Raw genomic sequence first — 22,642 nt, 5'->3', positions numbered from 1 at the left:
GAGACTATTGGTAGTTTGTTACTCAGTATGTCTCATCTACAATACATACATATATACAACAGATTTCATTCTTTTTACTTTCATTCTCCATTTTATTTCCATCTTATACTCTGATTATTAATGTTTTATCTTCCCCTCTACTTTTCTCTTCGCTAGTTTCTTTTCTTTATCGTTTACTCTTTGCTTTCATTTCTCCCCTCCATTCTCGGTTTACACCTTATCCCCACCCTCCCTTTTCTTTCATGCTGTCCTCATGTAACCAGAGCGGGTCACATGGCCCTACCTTTCACCCACGATAGGACGCTTACACAACGACCAACATCACCATAGTAACGAGCGTCGCGGCGTCGCTGCACACTCGCGTTGTGACATCATGACGCTCCGACGTCCCCCTCTCACTCCACGTTAGCGAACGTCGTGCCGCGTCTGCGCCGTGACGTCATGACACCTCGCTGACGCTGTCCTGGATGCATGCAGATGCCATAGCAGTGGGCAGTAACGTCCAGGTGTGCCCCCTCAGCTCCGTGTACCTCAGGTAACCTCCTCCCTCCTGGCTGTACATAGGACTTAGGCAGTTTACATGATGGCATTACAGTTACCTGCTGCCCATGTGTTTCATTACCCACAGTCATTATTTTCTATTTAGCCCCCTTTCCTCTGGAGCTACTTCCTGCCTTATTCTGGGTGACTTGCTTCCAGCATATGTATTCTTCTATGCATATTTTGGCTCCATATGCTATTTTTCACTTTGTCTGATAATTAGTATTTTTCATTGTAGTATTTTGTGCATTTTCAGGGTTATTTTTTAGTTCACATTGTTTTAGGTTTGATTACTTTTGTGTTCTTCTTTTACTTTACATCTTATATAACTTTTATTTTGATCCTATATATGGGATTTCTTCTTTCTCTTTTCTGTTAATTATTTAGCTTTATGTGTATTTTATATCCCGGCCAGTTCTATTCCTTTATAATTGTCAATATAATCTTCCTAATTGGACAGGACTGAAATGTCCAGTGTATTTTTATACATGTGGCGATAAGCTAAGGTTACTTTAACACTTGCGTTGTTGGATTCAAGCAGGCAGTTCCTGCACCGGAACTGGCAATCTGTATGCAAACGGATACCATTTATAGACGGATCCGTCTTCAAATGCATTGCAAGACCGGATCCGTCTCTCCGGTTGTCATCCGGAAAAACGGATCCGGTATTTATCTTTTTCACACTTTTAACAGTCTGCACGCGCGCAGACCGCAAAACCGGATCCGTTTTTCCAGAACACTTGGCATTAATGCATTTCAAAGGAAAATAATGCCAGATCCGGCATTCCGGCAAGTGTTCTGGAATTTTGGACAGAGAAAATACTGCAGCCTGCTGCGGTATTTTCTCCGTCCAAAAACCGTACTTTGACTGAACTGAAGACATCCTGAACGGATTGCTCTCCATTCAGAATGCATTAGGATAAAACTGATCAGTTCTTTTCCGGTATTGAGCCCCGACGACGGAACTCTATGCCGGAAAAGAATAACGCTAGTGTGAAAGTACCCTTAAAACGAAACTGATGCGCTTTTACCTGGATTTGCACTAATAAAATCCTAAATTAAATTGCAAAGACTATTCTGGAGTGCAGTGAGTTCTCTACACTAGCCAGGCTGTCTAGACATGGACCATACCTCACTCTCGTGTCTGTGAAGGGTCCAGGTTTGGTCTGTGTGTCCGTTTTTGCCCTCCATGTGCCATCTGTATTCCTGGCCACACCACTTCTTCGACTGTCTGATACACACTGTGCATTGGTTACCCAAGACATTTCCTACTTGTCCAGCCCTGCTCTTTGAATTGGCCAGCACTGTTCACATTAGCGCTGCTATCCAATCCAAAGTCAGCAGGTAGTGTCTTGGGCTACTAAAAGCACAGTATACAGCAGGCTGTATGAGAAGCCTCATACATGTAAATGTATGCCAGATGTTTTGGTTTAGAAAGATGGTGCCTGCTCAGCACTCAAGCGGGCACCATAGCCACACATGAGACACCCAGTGGTAGTGGCAGAATCCGTGATTGGCGGTAACACCAGTCATAAACTTTTAATCTGTCAAGGTCAATTGTGACCATGACATCTGAGGGGTCAATTACCGGGAGTGCTGCGCCCCTGGTGCCTGAACGGCTCCCCTGCAGTGAGATTGTGGGATCCTTCAGTTGCTATGGCAGCTTTGGTCCTTCTGAAGGCTCTGAGGCCTGTCATAGGAAAGATCCTATGAAGCCTGGCCTGTGAGAGGGCTTCATTGGGCTACACTCAGTCTCCCATAGACTACTATGGTAAATCATTGCAGTCTATGGGAGAGGCAATCAGACAATCTTATGTTAAAGAGATTCTGTCACCTCCTTTTACGATTTTAAGCTGGCACCATCGCTATGTTGACTAAAGTAGCTTATTTCCAGGACTCTTCTTTTTACTTTATTTCGTTTAGTAGTTTTGATGTAAAAGCGATTTGTATGTTATGCTAATTAGGGTCCAAGGTGCCCAGAGGGGTGTTTTTCTCACTCTCCGGTGCCCAGTGACGCCCCCCTGCAGTGCCCAAGAACGCCTCCTGATAATCAAAACACCTCCCACAGCCCGGCAAACGGTTCCGCCCCCTTCCCACGTCATAATCTACCTTATAGATATGCCCCGTCCTCCTTCCTGTCTTCGGACAGAAAACTCGCGCAGGCGCAGTACCGCCTGCGGCCTGCGCGATCATCAACCTCCTGAAGGCAACAGCCTCAAAAGTCTCACTGGGCATGCGCCGAGCCCAGTGATGTGACCTGAGCGCTGTTGTCCTCAGGACGTTGATGATCGCGCAGGCCGCAGGCGGTACTGCGCCTGCGCGAGTTTTCTGGCTGCAGGACGGGGCATATCTATAAGGTAGATTATGACGTGCGGAGGGGGCGGAACCGTTTGTCGGGCTGTGGGAGGTGTTTTGACTATCAGGAGGCTGTCTTGGGCACTGCAGGGGGGCGTCACTGGGCACCAGAGAGTGAGAAAAACGCCCCTCTGGGCACCTCGGACCCTAATTAGCATAACATACAAATCGCTTTTACATCAAAACTACTAAACGAAATAAAGTAAAAAGAAGAGTCCTGGAAATAAGCTACTTTAGTCAACATAGCGATGGTGCCAGCTTAGGCTACTTTCACACTAGCGTTCGGGTGTCCGCTCGTGCGCTCCGTTTGAAGGGGCTCACGAGCGGCCCCGAACGCATCCGTCTGGCCCCAATGCATTCTCAGTGGAGGCGGATCCACTGAGAATGCATCCGCCTGCCAGCGTTCAGCCTCCGCTCCGCTCAGTGAGCGGACACCTGAACGCTGCTTGCAGCGTTCGGGTGTCCGCCTGGCCGTGCGGAGGCGAGCGGATCCGTCCAGACTTACAATGTAAGTCAATGGGGACGGATCCGCTTGAAGATGACACCATATGGCTCAATCTTCAAGCGGATCCGTTCCCCATTGACTTACAATGTAAAGTCTGAACGGATCCGCTCAGGCTACTTTCATACTTAGAAAATTTTCTAAGTTTTAATGCAGACGCATCCGTTCTGAACGGATGCGAACGTCTGCATTATCGGAGCGGATCTGTCTGATGAAACATCAGACGGATCCGCTCCGAACGCTAGTGTGAAAGTAGCCTTAAAATGGTAAAAGGAGGTGACAGAATCCCTTTAAAGTCCCTTAGGGGAAACTAAAAATTCCCCATTTTACAAATAAAAATAAACACCATTATTATTGCCACTTCCCAAGATGCCCAAACCATTAAAATATAAATGTATTTCTCCTGTATCAAAATGACTAAGTCGCTGTTTTATTGTGTAACCTCTAAAAATGGAATAACAAGCAATCAAAAAGCCATACACAGTCCAAAATGGCTTTAATAAAAAAAACTACAAAAGATGAGTTCTTACACAGTTCTGTAGACATAAATAGAAAAAAGCTATGGGGGTCAGAATATAGTGATGCAAAGAAAAAAAAAATATTTTTTCAAAGTTTTTATCTTTTGAAAATATGAAAACACAAGAAAAACTATAAAATTATGGTATTGCTGTAGCCGTACTGACCCGCAGAAGCAAAATAGTATTTTTTACCTAATAGGGAACGCCTTAAAAACAAAACCCATAAAACAATGGCAGAATTATTTTTTTTTCCAATTCCACCTCATTTACATTTTTTTTTTCTAGATTCCCTCTGCATTGCATGCAATATTAGATGGTGCCTTTTAGAAAGTACAAATTGTCCTGCAAAAAGCAAGCTCTCATACGGCTATGTGAGTGGAAAAATATAAAAAGTTATGGCTCCAGGAAGGGAGGGAATAAAAACGAAAATGGAAAAAATTGTAAATTGCTGCATCAGGAAGGGGTTAATAGTGTGCACCGTTTGTATTGTGAAATCTGGTGATAGATCCTCTCTAAATCTTGAGATTTGTGCTGCTTTTTCAACCATATATGCGTTTTATCATTTACCCAATATGTACACGTTCGCACACAAACTGCGACGAGCTTTCTGAAATCTTAAAGGGGTTGGCCACCATAAGTATAAAAGACAATAAAGTGCCCTAGACAACAACTGAAGCCAAGAGGTATTTGTATCATGAGAGACATACTGTGTATATATAATTTTTCTACTGCATTCAGCATAGCATGCTCACAGTGATGAGAGGCTGTGTGGGCGGAGCAAAGTGAAAGTAAAAATCCCAGCATGCATCACAGCAAGCATCTTCAGAGGAGCAGTCACATGACCTCTCTGCCTACTTGTGATGTCATAGTGACAACAGCACCTCAGGTGTCATCTCATCAGTCAAATAACTACATAGAGAAATCAACATAATGATAGCAATCCTACATTCCCAGCATTGAATAAAGGTTACTGCTTTTCCCACAATGGGATATATATAAAATACATACATGTGTGTGGATATGTACATAGGAGTACAGTGTGTGTGTGTGTGTGTGTGTGTGTGTGTGTGTAATACACTGCTCAAAAAAATAAAGGGAACACAAAAATAACACATCCTAGATCTGAGTTAATTAAATATTCTTCTGAAATACTTTGTTCTTTACATAGTTGAATGTGCTGACAACAAAATCACACAAAAATAAAAAAATGGAAATCAAATTTTCAACCCATGGAGGTCTGGATTTGGAGTCACCCTCAAAATTAAAGTGGAAAAACACACTACAGGCTGATCCAACTTTGATGTAATGTCCTTAAAAAAGTCAAAATGAGGCTCAGTAGTGCGTGTGGCCTCCACGTGCCTGTATGACCTCCCTACAACGCCTGTGCATGCTCCTGATGAGGTGGCGGATGGTCTCCTGAGGGATCTCCTACCAGACCTGGACTAAAGCATCTGCCAACTCCTGGACAGTCTGTGGTGCAACGTGACGTTGGTGGATAGAGCGAGACATGATGTCCCAGATGTGCTCAATTGGATTCAGGTCTGGGGAACGGGCGGGCCAGTCCATAGCATCAATGCCTTCGTCTTGCAGGAACTGCTGACACACTCCAGCCACATGAGGTCTAGCATTGTCTTGCATTAGGAGGAACCCAGGGCCATCCGCACCAGCATATGGTCTCACAAGGGGTCTGAGGATCTCATCTCGGTACCTAATGGCAGTCAGGCTACCTCTGGCGAGCACATGTAGGGCTGTGCGGCCCTCCAAAGAAATGCCACCCCACACCATTACTGACCCAATGCCAAACCAGTCATGCTGGAGGATGTTGCAGGCAGCAGAACGTTCTCCACGGCGTCTCCAGACTCTGTCACGTCTGTCACATGTGCTCAGTGTGAACCTGCTTTCATCTGTGAAGAGTACAGGGCGCCAGTGGCGAATTTGCCAATCTTGGTGTTCTCTGGCAAATGCCAAACGTCCTGCACGGTGTTGGGCTGTAAGCACAACCCCCACTTGTGGACGTCGGGCCCTCATATCACCCTCATGGAGTCTGTTTCTGACCGTTTGAGCAGACACATGCACATTTGTGGCCTGCTGGAGGTCATTTTGCAGGGCTCTGGCAGTGCTCTTCCTGTTCCTCCTTGCACAAAGGCGGAGGTAGCGGTCCTGCTGGTGGGTTGTTGCCCTCCTACGGCCTCCTCCACGTCTCCTGATGTACTGGCCTGTCTCCTGGTATCGCCTCCATGCTCTGGACACTACGCTGACAGACACAGCAAACCTTCTTGCCACAGTTCGCATTGATGTGCCATCCTGGATAAGCTGCACTACCTGAGCGACTTGTGTGGGTTGTAGACTCCGTCTCATGCTACCACTAGAGTGAAAGCACCGCCAGCATTCAAAAGTGACCAAAACATCAGCCAGGAAGCATAGGAACTGAGAAGTGGTCTGTGGTCACCACCTGCAGAACCACTCCTTTATTGGGGGTGCCTTGCTAATTGCCTATAATTTCCACCTGTTGTCTATCCTATTTACACAACAGCATGTGAAATTGATTGTCACTCAGTGTTGCTTCCTAAGTGGACAGTTTGATTTCACAGAAGTGGAATTGACTTGGAGTTACATTGTGTTGTTTAAGTGTTCCCTTTATTTTTTTGAACAGTGTGTGTATATATATATATATCATTTACTGTATCTATTTACATGTCTATATCTACTGCGGTGGGAGGTGTGTATATCTCACCCAGAAGCCTCAGATGGATGAGATAACCGAAATCCGGAAAGCTGCAGTGGTTTCAGCAAAGTGTAGTTTGCTGAGACAGGTTTGTTTAGATTCTGTTCTGGGTTTCTGCTGTTTTTTAAAGAGACCTAATGCCGATTGCAGACAGATGCCATGGTCTTTTGTAACCGCAGCATCTGAGGTGGCTTTCCCCTAGGGTGCTGCACCACATATAGTGACCTGCAATGCACAGATACCAGCCGAGTGCAGGCGGTTTGCAGATGTGAACCCATTCACTTCAATGGGTCTGCGATCCGCAAGATATGTTCAGCACCACAAAAAGATAGAACACGTTCTATTTTTTTGCGGTGCAGAAGCACGGAGATAAATCCTTTGGAAGCACTTTGTACTGCTTCCGGGGCTTCTGATCCGTGCCTCCGCTCCATACCACTCTGTATCTTGCAGATTGCAGACCCATTTAAGTCAATGGGATGTTTGCTGTCCGCAATACAGGAACGGGGCACACACACTTGTGTGCATGAGCCCTTAGGCCCCTTTCACACGGGTGAGTATTCCGCGCGGATGCGATGCGTGAGTTGAACGCATTGCACCCGCACTGAATCCCGGCCCATTCATTTATATGGGGCTGTTCACATGAGCAGTGATTTTCACGCATCACTTGTGCGTTGCGTGAAAATCGCAGCATGCTCTATATTCTATGTTTTTCACGCAACGCAGGCCCCATAGAAGTGAATGGGGTTGCGTGAAAATCGCAAGCATCCGCAAGCAAGTGTGGATGCGGTGCGATTTTCACGCACGGTTGCTAGGAGACGATCGGGATGGAAACCCGATCATTATTATTTCCCCTTATAACATGGTTATAAGGGAAAATAATAGCATTCTGAATACAGAATGCATAGTAAAATAGCGCTGGAGGGGTTAAAAAATAAATAAATAATAATTTAACTCACCTTAGTCCACTTGATCGCGCTGCCGGCATCTCCTTCTGTCTTCTTTGCTGATTGTAGGAACAGGACCTGTGGTGACGTCACTCCGGTCATCACATTATCCATCACATGATCTTTTACCATGGTGATGGATCATGTGATGGACCATGTGATGACCGGAGTGACGTCACCACAGTTCCTGTTCCTACAATCAGCAAAGAAGAAGACAGAAGGAGATGCCGGCAGCGCGATCAAGTGGACTAAGGTGAGTTAAATAATTTTTTTTTTAACCCCTCCAGCGCTATTTTACTATGCATTCTGTATTCAGAATGCTATTATTTTCCCTTATAACCATGTTATAAGAGGAAATAATACATTCTACAGAACACCGATCCCAAGCCCAAACTTCTGTGAAGAAGTTCGGGTTTGGGTACCAAACATGCACGATTTTTCTCACGCGAGTGCAAAACGCATTACAATGTTTTGCACTCGCGCGGAAAAATCGCGGGTGTTCCCGCAACGCACCCGCACCCGCACATGTGTGAAAGAGGCCTTAGACTGCAAATGCTAATTCACAGCAGTCTATAGGAGAAGCAATCTAAAGATCGCATGTTCAGATCTCTTAAGAGGGCTTTTAAATAAGGAGGGCTTTTTAAAATATTAACATTAAAATCATCCCTCTTTCTCCAAAATAGAGATAAAAATAAATATAAAGTAAAAAAATTAATTATCTTTGGCACCGCCACTTTAAAAAAAAAAAAAAGCTATCGCTATTAAAATATGTATCCCATAGGGTGGACGGTATAACTGAGAAAAAAATTTAAATAGCCAATTTGACTTTTTTTCATTGCTTCATAAAAAAGAATAAAAAGTGATTAAAAACCCGCCCACAAACTCCAAAGTGGTATAAATAATAAAACTACAGATCACAACGCAAAAAATGAGCCCTCAGTAGATATAATTCTAAAACAGAAATGGGGATCAGAATATGGAGATGCAGAGAAAAGAATATATTTTTTTGAAATTATCTTTTTCAGTATTAAAATAAGAAAATTGCAAATGTGGTATCACTGAAATTACACTGTGGCAGATTTTACAGCTTTACACCATATCAAATTCAAAAGTAGATGGTGCCAATATAGAAAATACTATTTGTCCCGCAAAAAAAAAACAAGCCCTCATACAGCTATTTGAATGGTAAATTATAAGTTATGGCTCAGAGAAGGCCAAAAGTAAAAATTGGAAAATGGCCTGGTCCTGAAGGGGTTAAAGGGGTTGTCCTTCCATATACATTCATGCCCTATCATCAAGATAGGTCATCAATATCTGATCAGCAGGGGTCCGACACGCGGCACCCCGCCAATCAGCTGTATGAAGAGGACGCGGTGCTTCCTGGTCATTACACTATGCGTTGTCTCCTCTGGAGCAGAGGCGTAGTATAATTACAAGCACTGGCTCCATTCACCTTAATGGAGTGAGTACTTTTATTACACTGCACTTGCGAGACGACAAGCAGTGTAAGGGTAGATTCACACGTCCGTAGTGTATTGCGGATCCGCAATACACCCGGCCGGCACCTCCATAGAACTGCCTATTCTTGTCCGCAATTGCAGACAAGAATAGGACAAGTTCTATTTTTTTCCGGAACCACGGACCGGAAGATCGGGGGCGCGCTCTGCAAATTACACAAATGTCCACATCCATTCCTGCCCCATAGAAAATGAATGGTTCTGCAAGTTGCGGAACGGATGAGGACCCATTCTACTGACGTGTGAATGGACCCTAATGAAGAGGAAGCAGCGTTTTACAAACTTTTACCCTTTAGGTGCTCCACAAGAATTAAAGGAAAATGGAGATGACCTTTCAGAATTTCACATTTTTGGCAGATTTTCCATTTTTCCAGTAAAAAAGCAAGGGTTAACAGCCAAACAAAACTCAATATTTATTGCCCTGATTCTGTAGTTTACAGAAACACCTCATATGTGGTCGTAAACTGCTGTACGGGCATGGAAGGGCGCAGTAGGAAAGGAATGCCATATGGTTTTTGGAAGGCAGATTTCACTGGGATAATTTTAAGCTGACATGTCACATTTGAAGTCCCCCTGATGCACCCGTAGAGTAGAAACTCTGGTTGTTTGTTTCGTTTTACATAATAAAGCATTTTTGAAAAAAATGTATTTTTTAGTGTCTCCATATTCTGAAAGCCATATTTTTTTTTATTTTTTTTTTTGGGCGACTGTCTTATGTAGGGGCTCATTTTTTGTGGGATGAGATGAAGGTTTGATTGGTACTATTTTAGGGTGCGTATGACTTTTTGATCGCTTGGTATTGCACTTTTTGTGATGTAAGATGACAAAATTTGCTTTTTTGACACACTTTATTTTAGGTCATGTGATATTTTTATACAGCAGGTTCTTATGTACGTGGCGGTACCTAATATGTGTACTTTTTAAAATTAATTTTACACAATAACAGCATTTTTGAAAAATGTTATGGTATCATTTTTTGCAGGATGAGATGACGGTTTGATTGGTATAATTTTGGGGTGGGTACGACTTTTTGATCACTTGCTATTACACTTTTTGTGATGTAAGGTGACAAAAAATGCGATTTTTGACACACACTTTTTTTTTACAGTGTTCACATACCTAATATGTCAACTTTTTTTTATTTATGTAAGTTTTAAACAATGATATTTTTGAAACAAAAAAAAATCATGTTTTAGTGTCTCCATATTCTAAGAGCCATATTTTTTTTTTTTTTTTTTGAGCGATTGTCTTAAATAGGATATCATTTTTGCGGGATGAGATGATTGGTACGATTTTGGGGTGCGTACGACTTTTTGATCGCTTGCTATTACACTTTTTGTGATGTAAGGTGACAAAAAATGGCTGTTTTTACACCGTTTTTATTTTTAAAAAAATGACGGTGTTCACCTGAGGGGTTAGTTCATGTGATATTTTTATACCGCATGTTCTTACGGATGCGGCGATACCTAATATGTCAACTTTTTTTTTTTATGTAACCATCGGGACACTGCCACAGCAGCGCAGCGCTCGATGGGAGAGAGAGGGAGCTCCCTCCATCTCTTAACCCCATTTCATACAGCCGTCCCTATGGACCGCAGCATGGAAGTGGTTAAATGGCCTACATTGGTGCCAACACCGATGTCGGTCGTTACATGCAGAGCGTGAGCTGTATAATATACAGCTCACACTCTGCTAACCGCTCGGCCATCCTGAAACAGATTGGGGCGGAAGGGGGATCAGCAGCGCTGCCACCAGCCATCCTAAAATTAAGGGTGCACAATGAGGGCTGGAGTCCATGGGGGAAGGGAAGAGAATATTATATATACATACATTTTAGAAGGTTCTGATCCCAACCCAACAGTCACTTACTGTGGGGATCAGAACCTTTCAGCCAGCATTAGGATCCTGTGATTGACTAGTCTGTACAGACTAGCCAATCAGAGCGATCTGCCGGGGACCGCCCTCATTGTAGGCAGGACATCAGACGTGCTCTTACTAGGCTCCCGCTCCGAACTCACCTTCTCCCTGGCTGTGACGTTCTGTGCTTGGATAGCGCTACAGCCAGGGAGAAGGAACGCCCAGGGAGAGAAGCTGATGTCTCCTCCCTGGTGTTCCGATGCTGTTACTTAGCATAAAGTGCAGGAAAATGTAATGGGGGGGCCACAGCGGCGCAACGGAGCAGCGCCCAGAAATAGTAAGTGCAGAGATATCCCCCGTGTATGCCCTACATGTCCTGCTACTTAGTTAATAAAGTATGGACCCATGAAAGCAACTGCCCCTTTTGCCCCGCGTTAAAGACGGCCCTGGTCACGTATAGATCCTATAGGTAGATATGTATGCCTGCATTGCAGCTGCTATCACTCCTCCTTTGTCCTAGTGGCGGTATATATTCCTCCCCCCTATAGTGGTGAGGTGTTGAATGAGATTATGGCCTATGTTGAGGAGCTTCCTCCATGTCCCATCTTAATAGTGGGTGATTTTAATACTTGTCCATCTGCAAAGGTGGACAGGATGGGAGGATCGGGGCTGGAAAGAGATACTCATTTTGCCAATGTAATTAGAGAGCTGGATCTACATGATATATGACGAGTGAGGAATCCGAATATATGTCGGTTCTCCTGTTTTTCAAGCTCTCATCACTCCCTCTCTAGGATTGACTTGGCTATAGGATCCCCAGATATGTTGTCTTTATTGGTGAATGCTGATTACCTGCCGAGAAGCTTGTCCAACCATTCCCCTATACAGGTAGTGCTCCAGTTGGGTGAAAGGAGACCTTTTGGAGTGGGTACAAGGAGGCTTAACCCTTTTTGACTGCAGCTGGTGGATAGGGGGAGGGTATCACGGAGGAGGTCCGGGAATTCTTTACTAACAATACAGGGACGGCACCTATGGGAGTAGTGTGGAATGCATACAAGGCATTTATCCATGAATTATACATCCAGCGGATTAGCCGCCATAAAACAAGGTCCAGGGAAACTCAAAAAAGGCTCCAGGATCTAGTCATGGAAATGGAAAAGAGATTTGTTGAACACCCTTCGCGTGAGCATGAGGCGGCGTTGGTGACGGTGCAGACAGACTTAAAGGAACATCTACTTCTTTTAGCCGATAATGGACGTTTTTTCCTTAAGCAAAAATACTTTGAGGCTGGAGAGAGCTTTGGTAGACTGCTGGCAAGGGTCGTTCGGGCACAGGATGGACCATCCAAAATCTTGTCCATCCAAAGTCCTGATGGATCTTTGGTTATGACAGATACAGGTATTTTGGCAGTAGTACATACGTACTACTAAAAGCTATATCAATCCCAGTCTGTGGCGGGCTCCCAAAATATTGCAGACTACCTTGCCGGGATCACTACCCCACGGCTTTCAGTGGAAGATGCGGTCTATTTAGAATCTAAATAGACCGCATCTTCCACTGATTCTAGATCAACCTATTTCACTGAAAGAACTAGAGGTGGTGCTTAAATCATTCCCAAATAAAAAAGCCTCCGGGCTGAATGGTTTACCGGCGGAGGTCTTTAAAAATTATAGCACTCTATTATTACCATAGTTGCTATCTGTATTTAATGATTCCCTTCAAAAAGGTGAACTACCCGCTTCTATGAAAGAGGCAATAATAGTAGTATTGCCAAAGCCTGGGAAGGACCAGACTCTCCCTGAATCGTATAGACCAATCTCCCTACTAACTTCTGATGTTAAAATACTAGTGAAGGTCTTAGTGAATAGGTTACAAACAGTTATATCAACCATTATACATAGTGATCAATCTGGTTCTATGCCTGATAAATCTACCTCTATTAACCTTCGACGGCTATTTCTTAATATTTAGAGGTGGTCGGAATCGGTAGGAGCTCGGGCCATATTATCCCTAAATGCTGCCAAAGCCTTTGATAGCGTTGAATGGAAATATTTATGGAAGGTGCTGCGAGTCATGGGTTTTGGGAACACCTTTATATCTTGGGTCCAACTATTATATTGCAGTCCCAAAGCTAGGATCAGAGCTAATGGTGGTACATCAGAAGTCTTTGAGTTTGGAAGAGGTACATGTCAGGGATGCCTGCTGTACCCCCTTCTATTTGCCATTGCAATTGAGCCACTTGCATGCCTACTCCGATCTTCGGATAGAATTGTGGGATTCCCCATGGGAGCCAGAGAGGAACGCGTGTCCCTGTATGCAGACGACATGCTCATATATGTGGGAGATGTGGAAGGGTCGTTGAGCCCCATAATGTCCCTTATGCAGGATTTTGGAGACAGGTGTGGTCTTCATATAAATTGGTACAAGTCCGTTCTGTTTCCGTTAGACCCGGCCCCTGCTGGCCTCTTCCTCTTGTCAACTTAGCTGCCGGTTGCCCGCAACTTCAAGTATTTGGGAATTGTGGTTTCATCAAACATTGGGCATTACGTGAAAAATACCATGGCTCCTCTTCTGAACAAAATGTCAGAAAAGATCAATGTGTGGTGTAAAAACCAATGTCTGAAATAGGTAGAAGTAATCTCCTTAAAATGGTTCTCATGCCAAGGCTTATGTATGTTCTACATAACTCCCCTGTGTGGATTCCACAATGGATCTTTTATAGAGTACAAAGGCTGTTTAGAAGCCTAATATGGAGTTAAAAAACGGGCCAGGATCCGGTTGGAGACTTTACATAGAGGGAAAGATGCAGGGGGTCTCTCTATTCCTAATCCATGGCTATATTTTATTTCCTCACAGAAGCAGCAGCTGAGGGGGTGGGGTTGGACCCCTGGAGATAACTCATCTGCATGGCTGATAGCACACATAGAAAATGATTCTCCTGTAGCCCTATTGGAACATGGTGGTCTCTCTGAAAAGTTGATGGGACATCCTACCCTCAACTTGATACATAAGGTTCGGCATAGGTGTCGTGCCTTACTGTCTATACAGGGCTTCACTCAGGTCACTCCTCTATGGAGGAATCCTCAGTTATCTGAAATATTTCGCTTTGAAGGGTTTTCGCCCTGGGAATGGAAGGGTATGAGGTTTTTGTGCCAACTGCATAGAGATGGCACATTTAAATCATTTGAGCAATTTAGGAATGAGTTTACCCTCCCCCATACTGCCTTTTTATAAATTTCTACAGTTACGCCACGCTTTTCAGGCTCAGGCAAGGTTGGTGTCGCTAACATGCACAACAGTCCTACTGATTCTCACCAGTGACTCCTCGAGTGGACTAATATCATCCATATATAGGAACTTGTTTGTGAAATCTGTGAAACAGGATCCCTTAATGGTCAAACAAAAATGGGAGGGGAAGGTTGGCTTTATCTCAGAGGAACAATGGAAAGCAGTATTGGCACTGACACCTCAGTTATCATTTTGTGATCGCCAACGAATGTCCCAATTGTTTCCTGTTCACCGGGTGTATCGGACATTCTTTCTGTTCAGGATAGGGGTTAGGAACAATGCCTCCTGCCCTGGGGCGAGTCCGGCGTCCCTGCTACACATGTTCTGGAAGTGTACGGAGCTTAGGACATTTTGGACAGGCGTACTCACTTGTATTATGGATGCATATCATATTGCGGTCCCGCATGGTCCGAGGACATGTGTGTTTGGGAATATTGGACATTAAAAAACGGAATTCTTGCTTGGGAGTGCAGCGTCTGCTCTTCCACGCCAGGAAGCTAATTGCTAAATACTGGCTTAGACCCCAGCCCCCATCTAGGGCTGAATTGTTGAACAGAATGGCTGAAATCTTTCGCTTGGAGAAAAGTGTATATACCAAAAGGCAATGTTTAGACACGTTTACGAAAATTTGGGACAGAAGGGTAACATATAGGACCATGGTAATATAGTCTGACATATGAATCTTGTGGTTGTGATAGGAGGAGTGACTTCAGAGAGATTTGTGCGATTCTGGAACAGACATACATGAAACTGGAACAGGGATGAGGAAGTGGGGTAGGTGATCCGAAGAAGGGGTGCTTATTGCATGGTTTGTCTTAGACTGGTTGGGTGTGGAACCTATGGGGAGAGAGTTGGCAAGTCTTCTTGGCGTTCTGTCATATTATACCTGACTTGGTGGAGTGGTGCCCGTCTCATCGCTGGATGGGTGGGAGGGAGTGGGGTGTTTTATGCAATTTTATTTAATATACTGCAGATGAAGGGGTATTCTCCTGTATCATGCACTTCGTGTATCAAAAGTTGGATGTGATATATGAGAATTTCTTGTTAACTTTCTTAATGTCCAATAGGAATGTATCTACCCATTCATGTATTTTTTTGATATGTTTTGTTAGTTTTTATTTTTTCTTTTCTATTGTTTATGTACACCGGGAATTTTTTTTTTATAAAAATTATCTGATAAAAAATAAATAAAATATACCTCCTCCCATTGAAGTCAACAGGGAATTTCTGTAAGAAATCGGGGATGTATCCGCAAGATAAATTTGACAGTGTGGATTTAAAAATCCACACCACAGGTCAGTTTATGCATGGAAATTGTCTGCAGTCTGTAGATGTGATTTTGAACTTGTTGACTTCGCTGATACTGTATACATATTTTCCTCATAGAAATCTATGATATGCAATGTATACATATGGCCTAATTAAAAAGAGCCATTGGGAAAAGAGTACTTAATGGGGTTACTTTCACACCTGCGTTTTCCCTTTCTGCTATTGAGATTCGTCATAGGATCTCAATAGCGGGGGGAAAACGTTTCCGTTTTGTCCCCATTCATTGTCAAGGGAGAGACAAAACTGAACTTGCGTCCTCACAGAAAAACTCAAGCAGCGTTTTTCTGTCCGCGATGTGGTGTGAAGCAAGCAAGACAGATCCGTCATGACTCACAATGTAAGTCCATCGGGACGGATCAGTTTTCTCGGACACAATAGAAAACGGATCCGTCCCCCATTTACTTTCAATGGTGTTCTTGACTAATCCGTCATGGCTATTTTATAGATAATACAACGGGATCCGTACATGACTGATGCAGACTGTTATATTATCGTGACAGAAGCGTTTTTTCTGAACCATGCCGGATCCAGCAAAAACGCTGGTGTGAAAGTTGCCCAACACGGTTGACCAGTAGAAGAAGTATACTCGCCTGGTCGTCACCGCTCTGGTCCTGAGCCCTGGCTGTGGTCAGTGATCTTCTAGTACTAAGCTTGTTGTCTTCCGGCCAGGCTGTGAATGAGGTCACGTGAGACACTGCAGCCAATGATTGGCCTCAGCGGTGATGTGTCCCCAAATGGCACTTCGTTTGTGGACTGTGTGCGGTTTGGGGACAGGTCACTACTAAGGCTTCTCATTGACTGCAACAGCACACATGATCCTCAAAACAGAGGGGGTCCTGCACAACCCCTTGAATCTTTTTTAACTTGGGATCATGAAACCATGTGAATGAAGCCATGATGATCTACATGAGCAGGTGGAGGTGCTTGTCTTTTATATGTAGACCGCTTTCGGATGGACTGTCTCATCTGCATTTTCCTTTATCAGTGTCTTCTTCTGCACATACAGGATTAATAATACCAGCAGAGTTCCCATGTTTCCCTTTGTTCACCTTTTACAGGTCAAGGCTCATATTTCAGTCTTTTCTCTGTTCCTGCTGGATTAAATCCAGCTGCCAGACGCTTAATGTGACAAAAACTGAAATCCAATTTTACCACCCTTCACTCTGTCACTAACCTTTCATTTCCCCTCTTCTCAATTGCTGACAACACATGCATCACCAGCGTCTCAGTTGCCAAAAAGTCCCGTCTTTACTACGGGCCGCAAACTTTTCTCACGCTTGTTTGTCAGCTAAAATCCCGAGCTTTTCAAGGTTTCACATTATAAATGTATGTGTGTGTCAGCTGATCTCTGCAAGCCGCTGTATGATGTATTGAAGGGGAACGGCTGCTGCAAAAACACCTTCAGACCTCCTAAGAAATAATTTCCTGAGTGCCTGGTATCGAGTCCATACTACCGAGCATCTCCCATATTTGATATATGCCCCTAGCACTATTACAACTCAGCAGTAGTTTATAATGGGAGCCACAGCACAGTGGACGCCAGCAGTGCCCCACAGAGCCCATGGACTTATAATGGGGTGCATCAGGTTCTGGTGAGGTGCTTTTGAATATCTTTGTCATTTACATACCTAGAATGTGGCTGATGCCATACAGCAGGGGTCAGTAACCGTTGGCACTTCAGCTTCCGTGAAACTACAACTCCCAACATGCACACTTGCTCAGCTGTTCTTGTATCTCCCACAGGAGTGAAAGGAGGAGTGTGGGAGTTGTACTTTCAGAACAACTGGAGTGCTGGAGGTTGCAGTTTGCACCACTGGATTTAAGCTACCAGCACTGTTAGGGGTCAGCAGCCCAGAGAAGAAGAATACGGCATAGTCCTCCGCGCTGGAGCAAGGTTAGGCCTTATTCGCAAGTCCATTTTTTTAGGCACAAATACTTGGGACAAATACTTGGGACAAATACTTTGCATACACAAAGGTCTGAGGTCAAGACGTATTTTAGTGTTTTGTTTTTTTTTACCGTAAAGAACTGCATTTTGATATATATATAATATATATATATTTTTTTTATGTAATAAATCAGTGAAAATGGACCAAACACGGATGCTGTCTGTCTTGTAACAGTGGTTTTGGGCCCATAGACTTGAAAGGGCATGTTTGATCAGTTACACGGACTGACAGAGCATTAGTCTTTTTTTTTTTTTTTTTTTTGGCCTGTGGTCCACGTAAAAACACAGATGTGTGAATGAACACATTAAAATATCCTATGGAGCCATGTGCTATCCTGGAGTACACGAACAGCACATGGAAGAGAATCCCTGCCATGTGTATAAACCCTAGGTAGTTTACTTTCATGCTTGTGCACTTTTTAATATTGATGTCCTATCCTCAGGATAGGTCATAAATATCAGATTGACTGGGGTACGACTCCTGGGACCCTTGCTGATCAGCTGTTTGAAGAGAAGGCAGCGCTCATACGAGTGCCTTCTCTGTCTACCTGCTTGCCGCAGCAGTGAGCAATGTAATTACAAGTATGGCATCCCCATTCACTTCTATGGGACTTCTCTGTCTCTTCAAAGTGAATACTACAGAGCCTCCCCATAGAAGTGAATGGAGACACCATACTTGTAATTACACTGCTCACCACTGCAATTGCTGCGGCGAGCAGGTACACAGAGCAGAGAAGGCGCAGAGATGCCAGCTGATCAGCAAAGGGTGCTGGGATTCGGACCCCCACCCATCTGATATTGATGACCTAGGTCATCCATAGTAAAAAGCAGACAACCACTTTAAGAAAAAGGCTCTGTTCACTGTATAGTTTCCATTGTAAGGCTGGTCAGCAACCTTTCACTTGAGTGGGAACTGAGCTGCAGTATCCAGCACAGCCACTGCACTGTACTGTCTGACTCCAGCTCCATACACTGTGTAGTTTCTGGCAATCTCAAAAAAAAAAATGGTAAGAGACACATACAGTTGCAAGAAAAAGTATGTGAACCCTTTGGAATGATATGGATTTCTGCACAATTTGGTTATAAAATGTGATCTGATCTTCATCTAAGTCACAACAATAGACAATCACAGTCTGCTTAAACTAATAACACACAAAGAATTAAATGTTACCATGTTTTCATTTAACGCACCATGTAAACATTCACAGTGCAGGTGGAAAAAGTATGTGAACCCCTAGAATAATGACATCTCCAAGAGCTAATTGGAGTGAGGTTTCAGCCAACTGGAGTCCAATCAATGAGATGAGATTGGAGGTGTTGGTTAGAGCTGCCCTATAAAAAACACATACCAGTTCTGGATTTGCTTTTCACAAGAAGCATTGCCTGATGTGAATAATGCCTCGCACAAAAGAGCTCTCAGAAGACCTACGATTAAAGAGGACCTTTCACCAGAGGAAAGCCTCTAAACTAACTATACAGAGGTGTAGAGCGGCGCCCAGGGATCCCCCTGCACTTACTGTTATCCCCGGGCGCCGCTCCGTTCGCCCGGTATAGCCTCCGGTATGTAAGTAGTTAGGCTCCACCCAGTTGAGCCTGCCGCGGTCTCCTTCTCCTATGCTGTAGCGCTGGCCAATCGCAGCGCTCAGCTCATAGCCTGGCTATGAGCTGAGCGCTGCGATTGGCCAGCGCTACAGCATAGGAGAAGAAGACGCCGGCAGGATCAAGTGGGTGGAGCCTAAGTACTTACATACCGGAGGCTATACCGGGCGAACGGAGCGGCGCCCGGGGATAACAGTAAGTGCAGGGGGATCCCTGGGCGCCGCTCTACACCTCTGTATAGTTAGTTTAGAGGCTTTCCTCTGGTGAAAGGTCCTCTTTAAGAATTGTTGACTTGCATAAAGCTGGAAAGGGTTATAAAAGTATCTCCAAAAGCCTTGCTGTTAATCAGTCCACAGTAAGACAAATTGTCTATAAATGGAGAAAGTTCAGCACTGCTGCTACTCTGCCTAGGAGTGGCCATCCTGTAAAGATGACTGCAAGAGCACAGCGCAGACTGCTCAATGAGGTGAAGAAGAATCCTAGAGTGTCAGCTAAAGACTTACAAAAGTCTCTGGCATATGCTAACATCCCTGTTAGTGAATCTATGATACGTAAAACACTATACAAGAATGGATTTCATGGGAGGATACCACAGAGGAAGCCACTGCTGTCCAAAAAAAACATTGCTGCACGTTTACAGTTTGCACAAGAGCACCTGAAGGTTACACAGCAGTACTGGCAAAATATTCTGTGGACAGATGAAGCCAAAGTTGAGTTGTTTGGAAGAAACACACAACACTATGTGTGGAGAAAAAGAGGCACAGCACACCAACATCAAAACCTCATCCCAACTGTGAAGTATGGTGGTGGGGGCATCATGGTTTGGGGCTGCTTTGCTGCGTCAGGGCCTGGACAGATTGCTATCATTAAAGGAAAAATGAAATACCAAGTTTATCAAGACATTTTGCAGGAGAACTTAAGGCCATCTGTCCACCAGCTGAAGCTCAACAGAAGATGGGTGTTGCAACAAGACAACGACCCAAAGCATAGAAGTAAATCAACAACAGAATGGCTTAAACAGAAGAAAAAACACCTTCTGGAGTGGCCCAGTCAGAGTCCTGACCTCAACCCGATTGAGATGCTGTGGCATGACCTCAAGAAAGCGATATACACCAAACATCCCAAGAATATTGCTGAACTGAAACAGTTCTGTAAAGAGGAATGGTCAAGAATTACTCCTGACCATTTTGCACGTCTGATCTGCAACTACAGGAAACGTTTGGTTGAAGTTATTGCTGCCAAAGGAGGTTCAACCAGTTATTAAATCCAAGGGTTCACATACTTTTTCCACCTGCACTGTGAATGTTTACATGGTGTGTTCAATAAAAACATGGCAACATTTAATTCTTTGTGTATTAGTTTAAGCAGACTGTAGTTGTCTATTGTTGTGACTTAGATGAAGATCAGATCACATTTTATGACCAATTTGTGCAGAAATCCATATCATTCCAAAGGGTTCACATACTTTTTCTTGCAACTGTATACAGTAATTTTTACCCTATAAGACGCACCTAGGTTTTTGAGGATGAGACCTCAGCTCAGAGCCCCAATGTTAATAAGAAAAATAACTGAAATAAAGTGGCCTAAATGGGAGCAAATGCTCAAAAACCCCAAACACTGTGGCGTGTTTATTACCGGGGGAGCAATTCCTCCGCATGTGATCTGTTGCTAAAGGCAATCCCCAGCAAAAATGCATACAATGGAGTAGGGTTTTACCCATATTATCGGCTGATATTCAGGATTTTGAAAGTTATCGGTATCAGCATCTATTTTGCCGATAACGAATCGGGAGCAAGGATCGCGCTGCTCTCAGCGCGATCCGTGTTCCCTCAGCAGCACAGGGGAGAAGGAAGCAGTGTCTCCCTCCCCCCTGTGCCGCTGCCACCAATGAGAGGTGAGAGGACAAGAGGAGGGGAGGGGCTGTGGCCACTGTGCCACCAATGATGTTGAATGACTCATTCATTCAAATTCAACAGGAGGCGGGAGCTGGCTGCAGAATCACATAGCCGGCTCCCGACCTCCTGTGAGAGGTAGCTGCGATAGTTAACCCCTCAGGTGCCGAACCAGAGGGGATAACTGTTGCGGATCGCTGCTATCGCTCAGAGATGGTTGATTCTGCAGCCAGCACCCGCCTCCTGTATATGAATTAATGGGCGAGTTATCTTCATTGGTGGCGCAGTGCGCCCCCCCCAACCCCAGTATTTAAAACATTGGTGGCGCAGTGCACCCCCCCCCCCAACCAAAGCTCCCCAGTATTAATCATTGGTGGTAGTGGCCACAGGGTCACCTCATCGGTGGCAGTGGCAGCTTCTGATCGGAGCCCCAGCAGTGTAATCCTACGATCAGTTACCATGGCAGCCAGGACGCTACTGAAGCGCTGACTGCCATAGTCAGCTCCCTGCTGCCGTGTGCACTATGTACAGAGCAGCAGGGAGAGTGTGAAGTCCTATTTACCCTAATAGAGCTCTATCAGGGTAAATAGGTCAAGGGTTCTAGCCCCTAAGGGGGCTAAAAGTGTAAAAAAAAACAAAAACACAAACACCAAAATATTAATGTACAAATGAAAAAGAAAGATTTACAAAAAGAAAGCTACACGTTAACAATAAACATGTTCATTTTCAGCAGATTTGTGTAGGAATTTTTTGTTTTCTCAAAAATGAAAATGCACAGTATCGGTATCGGCTATTGGCCTGAAAGTTCACCGATTATTGGTATCGGCTCAAAAAAAATCTATATTTTTGCTGGGGATTGCTGTTAGCAACGGACCACATGCGAAGGAATTGCTCCCCCGGTAATAAACACGCCACAGTGTTTGGGGCTTTTGAGCATTTTCTCCGATTTAGGCCACTTTATTTCAGTTATTTTTCTTGATATGTTTAGAATGTGCCATTACGTACTGCTGGTAGCATTCTGTTGCACCTTGTAGCCTGTGTCACATGGCCTGTTATAGGTGGGGCTTACAGCCTTATCCCTTCTCCCGCTACCTGAGTGATCTCACTCTGGAGGTATGTGGGAGCTTGACTGTAAGTTGTATCTTAGCACCTCTCAGACCATGTTCACACACTGTAGGTAGTTTAGTGGTAGGACCCATGCCACGCTGAGATACCTTGACGGTGGTGCAAAAGGGCCCCGATGTGTTCCTGACTGGAATACATTGGCTAAAGTCTCAGTTCTTAACATCAGCTTGAGGGATTAGCCAGTGTTGTCAATTGCCTATCATTGTGGTGCACCTTTCGCAGTGATTAATGTTAATGAGAACCTCAATCAGACCTCATATCAGACCCCATGTTAATAAGGCCTAATAAGAATAATAATCAACTTACTCTCCTGCTTTGGACACCGCCGCTCCTGAGATCCAGCTTCCTGCTGCGCCGTGCTGTGACCTGACATTGCACAGCGTGAGGTCACAGAGCGAACCAACAGCGTGCAGCTGAGGAAGACCAGGACCTGGTCCTCCTGTACTAATGACCACTTCCCCAATGAAAGCACTTTTCAGTATTCGCCCCATAAGACTCACTGG

General features: G+C 44.3%; 1 protein-coding gene across 1 annotated transcript in view; it reads left to right on the top strand.

Annotated features, from left to right (window-relative positions):
* The first annotated feature begins 409 nt into the window (after positions 1 to 409).
* Positions 410 to 22,642, top strand: part of ASCC3 (activating signal cointegrator 1 complex subunit 3) — a 742,201-nt gene continuing 719,968 nt past the window's right edge. The window contains exon 1 of the mRNA XM_040428803.1: positions 410 to 535. The gene's annotated coding sequence lies outside the window, so the exon portion shown is untranslated. The remainder of the gene's footprint in view (positions 536 to 22,642) is intronic.

Source organism: Bufo bufo, chromosome 4 (genome assembly GCF_905171765.1).
Source record: "Bufo bufo chromosome 4, aBufBuf1.1, whole genome shotgun sequence".
NCBI classification, from domain to species: Eukaryota; Metazoa; Chordata; class Amphibia; order Anura; family Bufonidae; genus Bufo; species Bufo bufo.
This window is presented reverse-complemented; position numbering and strand designations above follow the sequence as displayed.